We start from the raw sequence: 15,157 nt of genomic DNA on the forward strand, positions 1-15,157 counted from the left end.
AGCCGCCGCCGTTTCCCGGGTCCTGCCCCCCCGCCCCCCCAAGATGCTGACGGGGGTCGGGGCTCCGTCTTTGCCTTCGTCTCCCTGGGCCTGCCTGGAATGAAGGGGCCGCTGGGACACTGCGGGACCTCCTGAAACCAAAGGAACCCTGGGAGAATTTGGATACTCCTGCAATCAAGGCACAATTGGGACACTGCAGGGCCCTATGGAAAAAAAGGAACCTTGTGACACTGCGGAATTCATGGAATCCAGGGGCCTTTGTGACAGGGGGGCCTCATGGAACCAAAGGAAGCCTGAGGTGTTTCAGAAGGTCATGGAATCAAGGGGCCACTGGGACACTGCAGGGCCTCTGGCAATTAAAGGAACACTGGGACACTGGGGCAGGACATCCCCCCTGCAATGGCACCAAGACAATGCCCCATTTGCAAAGGGGTCAGTGCTGAGCTGAGAGGGGCCGGGACAAGGCAGGAGATGTTGGAACCCAGACTGGTTTGACCCCAAATGAAGCCCCTGATGGTGAGGGAACCCCTGGAGTCCAAGGACTGTCAGTCCCTGGGTTTCTACCAGAAAGGGCCAGTCCCCTTTCCCAGGGGCAGGTTCTTCCAACAGAACCCTTCTTGGGGGGTGTGTGGAGATTCCTGCCTTGGCTGGGGACCCCCCAAGGTCACTGCTGGAGGTTGAGAGCAGAGATCTCCCCATGAGCGCTGGTCTGGGGGAGTGTCAGAGACTGGATCGGTTAATGATTTATGCATTCTGAGAGACTTTTGCAGGCTTTTGACTTTCTGATGGGCAACAGGGCCCATCCCCCTCCTCCAGTGCAGAAGATGTCAAGCCCCAAAAGGCAGGAAGAGCCGAGTTTACCACGCCCTCCACACGAACTCCGCCCCAAAAAGGGGGACACCACCCTATGAAAACAACTCCCCGCCTTGGGGAGGTGCAAAGGATATGGATATTGACTGGTGACTTTGGGGGTTTGGGGGGGATTTTTCCTTCTTCTCCCCCCACCGCCTGCGGATCCAGACCATTGCTTTTTACATGGCTGGATCCAGTGGGTGGTGACTATATACGTTTTTACCACTCTCATCTTTTCTTTTTCCTTGCTCTCCCTTACTCTTACCCTGTCTTTCTCTCCCCAACACATTTTTCTCCTCCCCCGAAAAGTTGGCCTTGTTATATGACAGCCCCCAAAATGCTGGCATACCTGTTGGTACAAAATTGTTAAAATAAACCTTGTCAATATGTTTTCAGACACTGATTATTTAGTGTCATTTCACTTTAATCCACCCCAAGGGAATTATTGATAAAACCTGAGTTACCCCCCGCCTTTTTCCTGGGGCGGGTCGTAATAGTCACTGCTGTCCCTGTGATGTCACTGTTGTCCCTGTGATGTCACCGATATCACCTGTGATGTCACCGCTGTCTCTGTGATGTCACTGCAGTCCCTGTGATGTCACTGATATCTCTGTGATGTCACCAATGTCCCTGTGATGTCACTACTGTCCCTGTGATGTCACCACTGTCTCTGTGATGTCACTGATATCTCTGTGATGTCACTGATATCTTTGTGATGTCACCGCTGTCCCTGTGATGTCACCGCTGTCCCTGTGATGTCACCGATGTCCCTGTGATGTCACTGCTGTTATTGTGATGTCACCGCTGTCCCTGTGATGTCACCGCTGTCCCTGTGATGTCACCACTGTCCCTGTGATGTCACTGCTGTTATTGTGATGTCACCGCTGTCCCTGTGATGTCACCGATGTCCCTGTGATGTCACTGCTGTCCCTGTGATGTCACTATTGTCCCTGTTATGTCACTGCTGTCGCTGTGATGTCACTACTGTGTCTGTGATGTCACTGATGTCTCTGTGACGTCACCGCTGTCTTTGTGATGTCACTGCTGTCTTTGTGACATCACCTCTGTCTCTGTGATGTCACCAATATCTCTGTGATGTCACCGCTGTCTTTGTGAGGTCACCACTGTCTCTGTGATGTCACTAATGTCCCTGTGATGTCACTGCTGTGTCTGTGATTTCACCGCTGTCTCTGTGATGTCACTGCTGTCCCTGTGATGTCACTGTTGTCTTTGTGATGTCACCTCTGTCTCTGTGATGTCACTCCTGCCCCTGTGATGTCACTGCTGTCTTTGTGATGTCACCGGTGTCTCTGTGATATCATTGATGTCCCTGTGATGTCACTGCTGTCCCTGTGATGTCACTGCTGTCTCTGTGATGTCGCCATTGTCTTTGTGATGTCACCGCTGTCCCTGCGATGTCACTGTTGTCTCTGTGATGTCACCATTGTCTCTGATGTCACTGCTGTCTCTGTGATGTCACTGATGTCTCTGTGATGTCACTGATTTCCCTGTGATGTCACCGCTGTCTCTGTGATGTGACTGCTTTTATTGTGATGTCACTGCTGTCACTGTGATGTCACCGATGTCTCTGTGATGTCATTGATGTCCCTGTGATGTCACTGCTCTCTTTGTGATTTCACCGCTTTCTCTGTGATGTCACCAATTTCCCTGTGATGTCACTGCTGTCTCTGTGATGTCATTACTATCTCTGTGATGTCACCGCTGTAGCTTTGATGTCACCACTGACCCTGTGATGTCACTGCTGTCCCTGTGACATCACCGTTGTCTTTGTGATGTCGCTGATGTCTCTGTGATGTCATGGATGTCTTTGTGTCGTCATTGCTGTGCCTGTGATGTCACTGCTATGACTGTGATGTCACCACTGTCCCTGTGATGTCACCAATGCCTCTGTGATGTCACTGCTGTCCCTGTGATGTCACCAATGTCTCTGTGATGTCACTGCTGTTTCTGTGATGTCACCACTGCCTCTGTGATTTCACTGCTGTCCACTGGATGTCGCCGATGTACCTGTGATGTCACTGCTGTCCCTGTGATGTCACCCAGGTCCCTTTGATGTCACCACTGTCCCTGTGATGTCACTGCTGTTATTGTGATGTCACCGCTGTCCCTGTGATGTCACCGCTGTCTCTGTGTTGTCACTGCTGTCCCTGTGATGTCACAGCTCTGCCTGTGATGTCACCACTTTCTCTGTGATGTCACTGCTGTCCCTGTGATGTCACCAATGTCCCTCTGATGTCACCACTGTCCCTGTGATGTCACTGCTCTGCCTGTGATGTCAGCGATGTCTCTTCAACCAGACTGCACCCACCACTTTTCAGTCAGACTGTGACCACCACTGTCAACCAGACTGCAGATCACCACTCTCGACCGAACTGCAACCACCACTCTTGACCAGACTGCACCACCACTCTCACCAACAGGTATTTTTTCCCCTCTCCCTTTACTTTGGGCCCAGGGGGCCCAACAAACACCACTCTGTTCATGCTCCAGGGTGCTGGGTTATACATTTGGGTTTTGTGAGTTAAAACCAACTGTTTGTCTGTATAATTGTACTTATTGTGTTATTTTATTAAATTGTTATTCTGACTTATAATCTCTCTTTTGGGTTGAGTTCATTTCCCCTCCTGGTTTACCTTTAAACCAGCACAATCCGACTGCTGAAATTACCGGGGTATTACTCTGCTCCCCATTGCTGGCAAAATCCTGGTAAGAATACTCTTGAACAGATTAATACCCACTATAGCAGAAGGAATTCTCCCTGAAAGCCAATGTGGTTTCAGACCCAACAGGAGCCCCACAGACATGGGATTTGTTCTCAGACAACTGCAAGAGAAGTGCAGGGAACAGAACAAAGGTCTCTATGGAACCTTTGTTGACCTCACCAAGGCTTTCGATACTGTGAGCAGGAAAGGTCTGTGGCAGATTTTGGAACGTTTAGGTTGTCCCCCCAAGTTCCTTAAAATGATCATCTCACTCCATGAGGATCAGCACGGCCAAGTCAGATATGGCAATGCACTTTCTGAGCCCTTTTTAATAACCAATGGTGTGAAACAAGGCTACGTTCTCGCACCAACCCTATTCACAGTCTTTTTCAGCAGGATGCTCCAAAGGGCCACGGCAGACCTCGATGATCAGGACGGGATCTACATCCGATACCGTACTGATGGAAGCCCTTTCAACCTAAGGCGACTGAAGGCCCACACCAAGACCTTAAACCATCTTGTCCAGGAGCTGCTTTATGCTGATGACGCCGCCCTCGTCGCTCACACAGAAGCAGCTCTGCAGCGTTTAACATCCTGCTTTGCTGAGGCTGCTGAGCTCTTTGGGCTGGAAGTCAGCTTAAAGAAGACAGAAGTTCTCCATCAACCTGCACCTCAGGAAGTCTTCCATCATCCCCATATCACCATTGGCCAATCAGAGCTCAAATCACTCCAGCAGTTTAATCACCTAGGCAGCCTCATCTCCTTGGATGGTGAGATTGACGGAGAGATGGACAACAGGTTAGCAAAAGCATTTAGTGCTTTTGGAAAACTCCATAAAAGAGTTTGGCAAAATAAACACTCGAAGAAAAGCACAAAGATCAGTGTTTACAGAGCCATTGTGCTGTCTACTCTTCTATATGGATCCGAATCATGGGTCATCTACAGCCACCACCTGCGACTCCTGGAACGCTTCCATCAACGCTGCCTCCATACAATCCTAAACATCCACTGGTCAGATGATGTGACCAATCCATCTGTTCTAGAACAGGCAGCAGTCACAAGTATTGAGGCCATGTTGCTGAGAACACAGCTGTGCTGGGCAGGGCACGTCTCCAGGATGAAGGACCAACCACCCCCTCCCTAAGATCGTGCTCTGTGGTGAACTTGCCACCGGCTGCCGCAAGAGAGGAGCCCCGAAGAGGAGATCCAAGGACTGCCTGAAACAACATCTCAGCTTTGGCCACATTGATCTTCATCACTGGTCTACTCTGGCCTCCAGTCGGGAGGTCTGGAGACACCCCATCTCTAACGCTGCTGCTTCCTTTGAGAACGCAGCAGGATCACCATCGAGGAGAAAAGACAACGCAGAAAGAACCGTGTCCTGTCGATCCCATCCAAGGAGTCTTTCTGCTCTGCCTTTTGCAACTGGACGTGTCTATCTCGCATTGGCCTCTTTAGCCACCAGTGTGCTTGTAGCAAATGTGGGCAGAGCCCTTCCCAAATCTTCGTTCGCGAAGCCCAGCCATGATTTTGGATATTAATTTGGGAGTCTGGACTCATTGGTTTATTTGGTTCTGGAACTGGTATTTGGTTTATTTGGTTTTGGAAACAGGTATTTGGTTTATTCTGTATTCCTGAACCATTGGAAACAAATTGGGACCCCCTTGGAGGGACAAATCTGTTGATGCTTCAGGGGCTCCAAAACCCTGAGGATTCCAGTGCCCACTGAAAGTGTTATTCAGGGAGATCCTCTCAGTCCCTGGATCTGGAAATTCCAAGCAAGATCCCTGAGATTTTATTAACACATTAAAAGGTTTATAAAAGGTACATAAAGGTACATAAAAGGTGTACGTAACCAACATAGAAGTGGAGCTCCGTAATATAATATGATTGACGTATAAAAAGTTGTGATAGAACTGTAAAAGAAGAGGTGTGACGCCTCAGAGCTTTTTGGGCTGCCCAGGGAGGTGGTGGAGTCACCGTCCCTGGAGGTGTTTAAGCAAAGACTGGCCATGGCACTGAGTGCCGTGGTCTGCTTGACGTGCTGGGGATGGGGCGTAGGCTGGACGCCGGTTGATCTCACAAGTCTCTGCCAACCTCAGGGACTCTGGGCTTCTGTGCCACCCCAGCCTTTGGGGACAGCGTGCTGGTGGCTCAGAGGCTCCGTCCTTGCCTTGTTGCCCATCTCCTGGCTGCCAGGCAAGGGCCTTGTGACATCACAGCCTCTGTGGAACAGTGCGGTGGCTGAAAACTGTCAGTGCTGCGTCCCCGTGCCCAGAGCCTGGGCAGAAGTCGGCTGGCAGGGACGGGCAGAGTCTGTGCAGAGGTGTCAGCTCGTCCACAGGTGCCATTGCTGAGAACCAGGGTTTTCCTTGGATGGCCCCTTGCCAGAAAAGGCAGGAGAGGCTGGAGAGAGGGGAAGGAGGGGGGTCAGGCCGCTGGGATGGTGCCAGTGGGCCGTGAGCCCGAAGCCAGCAAGGCCTTGGGCCCACACGGTGTCAGGGGAGGACTGAGAGCCCCCAGGGAGGAGGAAAGCTGGGCAGGCCCCACGGCTGCTGGGCCTCTTCCTTGCCAGCCCTTTGGCCAAGGCCCCGAGGCAGAGGTGGGGCTCAGCCCCTGCACAGCAATGGGGCACAGGCTGAGCCCCAGGGACACCAGAGCCAGGCGGCCTGAGCTCTTCTTCCTGCAGCGTCTGCCTGGGGCAGCCCAGCCAGGCCTGAGTCTCTGCAGGAGAGGCCAAGCCCAGCCAGAGAGGGCTCAGCCCTCTGAGGTTGCACTCACTGCAAAGGGAACAAAACATTGGCCCAGAGGACATCCTGCCCCCAAATGGAGAACTGGAAAGGTCAAGAATAAAAAGGTCACCCCCCTCCATTCTTCAAGACATGTTTAGACTTCTTTCCTAAAAGCATCCAGGACTCGGGTCACCCAGTTTTCTCTCAGACAATGATTTTTCCATGGTTCCCCTCAACTCCCAGCCCACCCAGATCAGTTTTGGGGTCCCAACCCCCACTTTTTCTGCCCTCTCCCACCCCTTACCCATCATCCCCCAATCCCAGCCCCCTCATGCTCAGTTTGGGGCTCCCACCCTCCCCTTTTCCCCACTCTTCTGACCTCTCCCACCCCTTTCCCCTCATCCCCCAATCCTCAGTCGCCCTCCACCTCCACTTTTGGGGGGTCTCACTCCCCCACTCAGTTTGGGGTCCCACCACCCCTTTTATCCCGTTTGACTCACCGACCCCCCCCTTCCCAACACCCCCTCTCACCACAGAGCTCCTCACCTGCAACGGGGGGGGCTCCCAGTAACACCAGAGTCCATGAAAGTCCCCCCAAAAAAGGGTTAGGTGGGGTCCTGGGTGGGCTCTGAGTGGGTTTGGGGGTTCCTTGGGGGCTGTGGGGTGGTTTAAGGGGGTCCCTGCACACTTTGGGATGCGTTGGATGCCCTGTTGGGGTGCAGATGTCCCCCCAAAGCTCCCCCAGAACAGGGTGACACAAGGGGGGGGCACAGAGGGGTCCCCATTCCTGATCCATCCTGGAGCAACCACACGGGGCAACTGGGATCATACTGGGAGCAGCTGGGCCCCTGCTGGGCTCATACTGGGACCATACTGGGACTGACAGGGATCATCCTGGGAGTGACTACAATACTCCTGGGAGTATGTGAGAGGCACTGCAACCATACTGGGGATGACTGGGATCAAACTGGATTCGTATTGGAAGTGTCTGCAAGTTCCTGGGATCGTACTGGGGGTGACTGGACTCATAGTGGGATCATCCTGGGAGCAACTGGGACCACGCAGGGGCAAATGGCATCGTCCAGGCAGTGACTGAAAGTGCCTGGGGTCAGACTGGACTCAGACTGGGAGTCCCTGAGAGGGAAAGGAACCATCCTGGGAGGACTGGGAGCAACTGGGACCACCTTGGGGGCAACTGAGATTGTATTGGGAGTGACTGGGTGTGACTGGGATCCTAGTAGGAGTGACCAGGACCATACTGGAACCATCCTGGGAGTGACTGTCAGTGACTGGGATCATACTGGGAGCAACTGGGTCATGGTTGCGGCACAAAGGACAGAGAGAGGGAAGGGGATCAGAGAGAGGAGGGAAAGAGAGGGGAGGGGGAATTTTAGAAAGGATAAAGAAGAAAGAAAGACAAAAAAAGAAGAAAAATAAGAGAAAAAGCCGAGTTTAAACATTCAGTAAATGTGTGAGTCACTGGGAGCTCACAGGTCAAAGGCAGGTGAAGTGTTTGCAGGGGACAGGAGCCTGTTCAGGGCTCAGGAGCTGCTGCTGCCCAAAGGGAGGAAACGCCCCGAGGGCTCGGAGCAGAGTTTGTGCTTTGGGGCCTTTGCCAAGAACCTGCAGGAGGGAAAGCAGTTCCAGCCAGGGGGGCCCAGGGGCTCCCAGCACGGGCCCAGGGGCTCCCAGTCACCCCCAGGATGGGCCCAGTCACCCCCAGGATGGGCCCAGTCACCCCCAGGGTGGGCCCAGTCACTTTTAGTCACGCCCAGTCTGATCCCAGCACGATCTCAGTCACTCCCAGTCTGATTCCATTCTCTCCTAGTAGGATCCAAGTTACCCCCTGCAAGGTCCCAGTTGCTCCCAGTCAGTCCCAGTATAATCCCAGTCAGTCCTGGTGTCTCCCACTATATCCCAGTTGCCCCCAGTGTGGTCCCACTCACTCCCGGTCATTTCCAGTAGCTTCCAGCATGATCCCAGTTGCTCACAGCCACTCCCAGTCACCCCCAGTGTGGTCCTAGTTGCTCCCAGTATGATCCCAGTCACCTCCAGCATGATCCCACTTGCTCCCAGTATATCCCAGTTGCACCAGCATGGTCTCAACTGCCCTCAGAATGCTCCCAGTCACTCCCAGTATGACCCCAGTCACCCGAGCATGGGCCAAGCTGCTCACACTGTGATCCCAGTATGATCCCACTTGTCCCTAGCATGGTCCCACTTGCTCCCAGTTCCTCCCAGTGTGATCCCAGTTGCTCCCAATTGCACCTAGCAGAGACCCAGTCGCTCCCAGTATGATCCTAGTATGATCCCTGTATGATCCCAGTACAATCACAGTTACCCCAGCATGGGCCAAGCTGCTCCCAGTTGCCTCCACCACAGATCCAGTCAATCCAAGTATGGTCCCAGTCTTCCCCTAGCATGGTCCCAGTCAATCCCAGTTGCCCCCTTGTACATCCAGTCACTCCCAGGTGCTCCCAGTCCAAGTCACTCCCGGTGTGGTCCCAGTCACCCCCAGGATGGTTGCAGACTCTCCCAGTAGATCCCAGTTGCCCTCAGCATGCTCACAGTCATACCCAGTTACTTCCACTTGCCCCAGGATGCTTCCAGTTCCCATCAGTATGATCCCAGTCACTCCCAGTCTATGCCAGTTGCCTCCAGCATGCACCCTGTCACTCCCAGTTACTCCCAGTTCCACTATACTTCCAACATGGCCCCACTGGCTCCAAGTTTCATTCTGTGTAGTTCCAGTCACTCCCAGTATGATCCTGGGCACTGACAGTCACTCCCAGGATGGTTCCAGTATGGTCCTGGTCACTCCCACTATGATCCCAGTCACTCCCAGTCACTCCCAATAGGATCCCAGTTGCCACCAAGGTTGTCCCAGTTGCTTCCAGTATGAACCCAGTTGCCCCAAGTGTGGTTCCAGTTGCTCCCATTCACCCCTACTGTGCTTCCAGTCACTCCCAGTATCATCCCTGTCACTCCCAGCCACTCCCAGGAGATCCCACTTGCCTCCAAAATGCTCCCAATCACCCCCAGTATCATCTCACTCACTTTTAGTCAGGCCCAGTATCATCCCACTATGATCCCAGTCACTCCCAGTACGATACCAGTCTCTCCGAGTACGATCCAAGTTACCCCCTGCATGGTCCCAGTTGCTCCCAGTCACCCCACTACAGTTCCAGTCCCTCCCAGTATGATCCCTGTCACTGCCAGTCTCTCCCAGTCGACCTCAGCATGCTCCCAGTCACACCAATTATGCTCCCAGTCAGTTCCAGTGTGGTTCTAGTCGCTCCCAGTATGATCCCAGTTGCCCCCAGCCTGGTTGCTCCAGGATGGATCAGGAATGGGGACCACCCGGAGTTCCCCCCGTGTCACCCCGTTCTGGGGGGGCTCTGGGGGGGGCACCTGCACCCCAACACGGCACCCAGCGCTCCACAAAAGGGGCCGGGACCCCCCGACACCGCCCCACAGACCCACAAGGACCCCCCAACCCGCTCAGAGCCCACCCAGAGCCCCCAAACCCCAAATGTGGGGAGACCTTTCTGGGCACTGGGGGTGCCGGGAGCTCCCCCGGCTGCGGGGGCAACTCCCCCGTGTGCCGGCAGAGCCGCAGCGCCCAGCGCTCCCCACCTCGAGCCCACCGGCGCCCCCCCCTCGCCCCCAGCGCCCCCCGGGACGGCAATTTGGGCAGGGGGGAGGGGGGGGCGCCCAGGCCGGGCCCCCCCGCGCTGTCCCGGCCGTGGCGGCTGCGGCGGGGGCCGAGTGCGGGCGGGAGCGGCCAAGAGCCCAGCGCTGCCCCATCCCGACCTGCCCCAGCTCCAGCCCTGCTCCTGCCGCGGGAGGCCATGGCTTTGGGGGCAATGGGGGGCAAGGGGGGGGTAGAGGGGGGGCCCAAGGGGGGGCAAGGGGGCTGGGCCAGGGGGGGAAGGGCTGCAGGGGGCAGATCCCGGAGGAGGAAACCCGCCAAAAGCGGCGGCCCAGCCGAGGGAGGAGCCGAGCGGGAGCACAAAGAAGAGCAGCCAAAAGGTCCTGGCGGTCGCTCGGCAATGGCGGGGGGGGCGAGAGCGGTTTGGGGGCCCCCCGTGAGAGCCGGGGGGGAACCCCGGTAGCCACGGAGTGGGGAGAGCGGAGAGGGGCGATCCCGGAGCTGGGGGACCCCCGGAATGCTGGAGGGGGGGGGAGCAGAGAGGGAGCGCCGGGCCCCTTAAGCGGGGGTCCCGGAGAGGGGGAAGGCCTTGGAGTGTGGAGAGGAGGGGGGGCCTTGAGGCGGGGTGGGAGCCGAGAGCGCCAAGAGGTTTGCGGGGTGGGAGGCGAGAGAGGAGGGCCGGCCGGCCCCGGGAGGCAGAGTGGGGAGAAGTGAGCCCTGGGACCCCCCTGGCAACACTAAAGGGGACCCCGGAGAGTGAGAACCCCCCGGAGCCGCGGGACCCCCGGCAGCCCGGAGAAGGGGGACCCCCAATGCAGGCAGAAGTGCCATCAGGCCAGACAGGGGGGACCCCCCTAACCCCAGAGAGGAGAGATGGGGAATTCTGGGAGGGGATTTTGGGCTGAATGTTGGTGTTTTGGGGGTTTTTATGGACACAGGATACCCGGTGAGTCCTAGAGCTGGACTTGGGCAGGAGGAACCCCCAAGGCAACGCGCTCACCCCTTGTTTTCCCCCCCCATCAGGATTTCTGCTTCCCAAAGCTTGGGTGGATGGAGGAGGAGGCTGCAAGGAAGAGGAAGATGCCTTGGGCCCCCCAGGCAGGTGAGGAGGAAGTCAGTGCCCCTTTGGGTCGGTCTTTTGTGGCCGTCCTGCCGGGGCCGGAGTTGGGGGGATGTCCTTGGGCTTCCCTGTGGGCCGGAGGCAAATCCCCTGCCTGTCCTTGTTGCTTCCTGCCCCAGGCCCCGAGGTGAGGCCGGAGAGCGCGGAGGACAAATCCCGGCGGCAGAGCCTGGTGGGAGAGGCCGTTTTGAAGGGCTCCCTGGCGCAGGAAGGCAGCGGGGAGGAAAAGGGCCGGAGATGCCCCCGCAGGAGGGGCTGCAAAGCCAGTCCAGGGGGCTGTGAGGAGGAAAGAGCCAGCGTGTGCCGGGAAGGCGGCCGGAGCTTGAGGCAGAGCTGCGAGCTGGTGGTCCCTGAGCAGCCTCCCAGCCGGGAAAAGCCCTTCAGGTGTTTGGAATGTGGGAAGAGCTTCAGCAAGAGCACTGACCTCCTCAAGCACCAGCACATCCACAGTGGGGAACGACCCTACACATGTGGGGAATGTGGGAAGAGCTTCAGTCAGAGCTCACACCTGCTCCGACACCAGGTGATCCACAGTGGGGAAAAGCCCTACACGTGTGGGAAATGTGGGAACAGCTTCAGCCAGAAGTCCTGCCTGATCCGCCACCAGATCCTCCACACTGGAGAACAACCTTACATGTGTGGGGAATGTGGGAGGAGCTTCAACCAGAGAGGCAGCCTCCATGCCCACCTGGGCCTGCACTCCAGGGAACGGCCCTACAAATACTTGGAATGTGGGAAGAGCTTCAGCCGTAGCTCTGGCCTGGTCCAGCACCAGAAGATCCACAGTGAGGAACGGCCCTACAAGTGCCCCAAGTGTGGGAAGAGGTTTAGGATCAGCTCCCATCTCCTCATGCATGAACAGATACACACGGGGGAGAGACCCTTCCGCTGCAGCGACTGCGGGAAGGGCTTCAAACGCAACTCCCACCTTGTCATCCACTGTCGCATCCACACCGGGGAGAGGCCCTACAAGTGTGACGAGTGTGAGAAGAGCTTCACTGTGAGCTCTGCCTTGACCTACCACCAACGGACCCACCAGTAATGGAAGCCCCGAGTGCCCCAACTGCGGGAAGAGCTTCGGCCGCTGCTCCAACTCCATCAGCCATGGGAGGACCCGCGTTGGATGATCCACAGGGACCCCCGTTGGGCACAGACCTGGTGACCCACATTCCTGGTGATCCATGTTGGGCAGTGTATTGGGGCCTCGGGGATAATGTATTTAAGGAGGAAAAAGTCCTTGTGCAGATGGAATTGGGTGCAGAGAGGAGCAGAGTGGGAATAGGGGAGAGGAACAGCTCTGCAGACCCCCAGGGCAATGCAGGAGGAGGGGCAGGAGGTGCTCCAGGCCTGGAGCTGAGATTCCCCTGCAACCCAAGGAGGAGCCCACGGCGGAGCAGGGGATGCCCACAAAGAAGGATGTGAGCCCGTGGGAAACCCGTGCTGGAGCAGAGTCCCTGCAGCTGCTGTGGCCCCAGAGAGCTCCAAGGGTCTCGCTCAGCACTGCTGGTTGTGGGGCCACACAGAGGGGCTTTAGGCACAGGAATTTTCCTTCCTGGCCCCAATGCAGGTCTCTGAAATTTGGAGAAGAAAAATAGGATTCCACTTGGGTTGTTCTTCAGGCTGTTCATTAAAAAAGCAGGAGCTCGTTTGTCTCAAGGACTTGCACAGCTCCGAGGGGTTTTCAGTCCCAGCCCCCCAGGTCACCCCCCAAGGTGCTGGACGGCCCTTCAGACCCACCTGAGCCCACCCCCCGTGTGCCCACCCTGTGCAGGGCAGCTCGGGGAGCCCCCAGGACAGGGGATGGTGCCTCTGGACCTGCTTCCCGAGGGGCTTCTGCCACCCCTGGGGGGCACAGAGGGGACAGGGCCACCCTCAGCTCCTCCTGCCACGAGCTGAGCTGGGATAACAGCCCGAGCTCCCGGGGCCTCAGGTGCTTGAACACAGCAGAGGGGCAGCGGGACCCTCCAGCCCCACCCCAAGAGCCCGTGGGGGCAACTCCCCGGGCAGCCCGAGGGACAGCGCCAGGGCGGCCGTCAGGGCCCTGAGGGGACAGCGGGGACAGCGGGGGGGCTGCGGCGAGGCCCCCCCACAGCTCTGGAACGGCAGATCCAGAATGGGGGTGGGGAAGGGGTGCGGAAAAAAGGGGGGGCTCGAGAGCACCCGTCACCCCCCACCCCCAGAGCCCAAGGCAGGATGTCCTGGGGCAAAGCCCTAGTGAGACCCCCCAAACCCCTGCAGCCCCCCCTGCACAGGGGGATGCAGGGGCTGGGAAAGGGATTTCAGGGGTTGTGGAGCTGGATACGGGGATGCAGGGGGGTCCCAGAGCTGGGGAAGGAGATGCAGGGGAGTCTCAGTGCCCAGGACCAGGGATTCAAGGGGGGCCCGGGGTCAAGGCAAAGGGGGGCTCCCCCCGGAATGGGGGTCCCGGGGGGGCACACACGCTCCGGGGGGGACACGCGATCCCCGGGGACCCCCCTCAGCTCCTCCCGCGGGCGGAGGCCGAGCCCCAGCCCAGGGAGACGAAGCCAAAGACGGAGCCCCGACCCCCGTCAGCATCTTGGGGGGGCGGGGGGGGCAGGACCCGGGAAACGGCGGCGGCTGCTGGGAAGGGACCAGGATGGACTGGGATGGACTGGGACACTGGGATACACCGGGACCAGGACTGGGACCCCTCGGGACCAGAACTGGGGCAACAGGGATCATACTGGGAGCAACTGGGACTGTCACCAAACGGGAATAAAACTCTCTGTCACTGGAATGTCAGGATTAGAAAGCGGTTTTATTTTTTTCGGCACTGGGTGCGGGGGTGGGGGGTGAGGGGGTCTCCTCCCATCACCCCCACACTGGGCTGTCTCACACCCTGGTTTCTGTGGATGTAACTAATACATGTGCATTACACTTCCCCAAACTCATGCATATATACTAAACACTCCCACAGATTCTCTGACACATTTGAATCAGTTCTCAGAACTCATTTACATCAGAGTAGGGGTCTCTCGAGGGTCTCTGGTGGCCCTTTGGGGAACATCCCTTCTCCAAATTATCCTTCTTTGGTCACAGGCCTGAAAAAACAGTTTCTTCTTCTGGAATGCTTCCCAGCTCTGGGGGCTGGCCAAGACACTCCTTCTTATCAGTGCTGCTTTTCCCGGCATCAGACCTGGCCCCGGGGGGATCGGGGGTCGTTCCCAACCGGCTCCGCTCCGCCCTCGGGCCCCGCTGGGGCCGCCCCGCAGTTCCCACCCGGCTCCGCCGCACGGCCCGGGCCCCGCGTGTCCCGCTGCCGCCTGCCCGGCCCCGCCGAGCCCAGAAACGCCGCCAAATCGCTCAGAGGGACCAAAAACCCTTCCCGTGGGCAGCGAGGGGCGCGGGGGTCCCTGTGAAGGCCCTTCCCCTCAGTCACTGCTGGGCACCCGCCGCCCCCGCCCCGAGCCGGGGCCCTTCCCAGCGCTCCCAGTGTGCCCAGCCAGCCCCGAGCGCCCCAGGGAGGGCTTCAGCTGGGCACGGCACACAAGGGCTGCTGGGGGGTCCCACCTCACTGCGGGGCCCTTGGTTCTTCCCGGGCTGGGCAAACCCGGCGGGTGGAGTTTTGTGCCAGAACTCTGTCCCCTCCTGCGCTCGGCCCACGGGATTCGGGGCCGTTTTCCCTTTTTGGGGCAAATAAATCCGAGGTGTTGAGCACTGACAGGACGCAGCAGCCCTGCAGCCTGCGGAGCCCGGGCTGGCCTGTGCCTGGCAGAGGAACAAAGCAGCTCAGGGACAAATGACTCTGTGGTTAATTGGCCTAATAAATTGCTCCTAATTCGAGGGCAGACAAGTGAGGCCCCAGGGCTTCCCGCCCCCCACAGGGCTGGGAAAGACCGGCCAGGAGCTCCACAACACTGTATTTGTGTCTATTTTCAGATAGATCTGGCATTTCATTCATCGATTCCTGACATTTTATGCCTGTTTAATGATATTTTATTGATTCTCTTCGAGATCAGGATCATCATCTGGATCCTTACGGACATGGTGCTTTCCAAGGAGAGCAGGACACAGGCAGAGCCAGAAGAACCAGCCTGCAATCACACAGTACCACCTG

The 15,157-nt window shown here is 57.4% G+C and overlaps 1 protein-coding gene and 1 long non-coding RNA gene across 3 annotated transcripts in view; one reads left to right on the forward strand and one right to left on the reverse strand.

Annotated features, from left to right (window-relative positions):
• The window catches only part of LOC135404808 (zinc finger protein 74-like), a 190,224-nt gene that overhangs the window by 50,457 nt on the left and 124,610 nt on the right, over positions 1-15,157 (reverse strand). The window lies entirely within an intron of this gene.
• The window catches only part of LOC135404518 (uncharacterized), a 177,061-nt gene that overhangs the window by 44,623 nt on the left and 117,281 nt on the right, over positions 1-15,157 (forward strand). The gene's annotated exons all lie outside the window — the stretch shown is intronic.

The sequence above is a fragment of the Pseudopipra pipra genome, chromosome W, assembly GCF_036250125.1.
Source record: "Pseudopipra pipra isolate bDixPip1 chromosome W, bDixPip1.hap1, whole genome shotgun sequence".
NCBI lineage: Eukaryota > Metazoa > Chordata > Aves > Passeriformes > Pipridae > Pseudopipra > Pseudopipra pipra.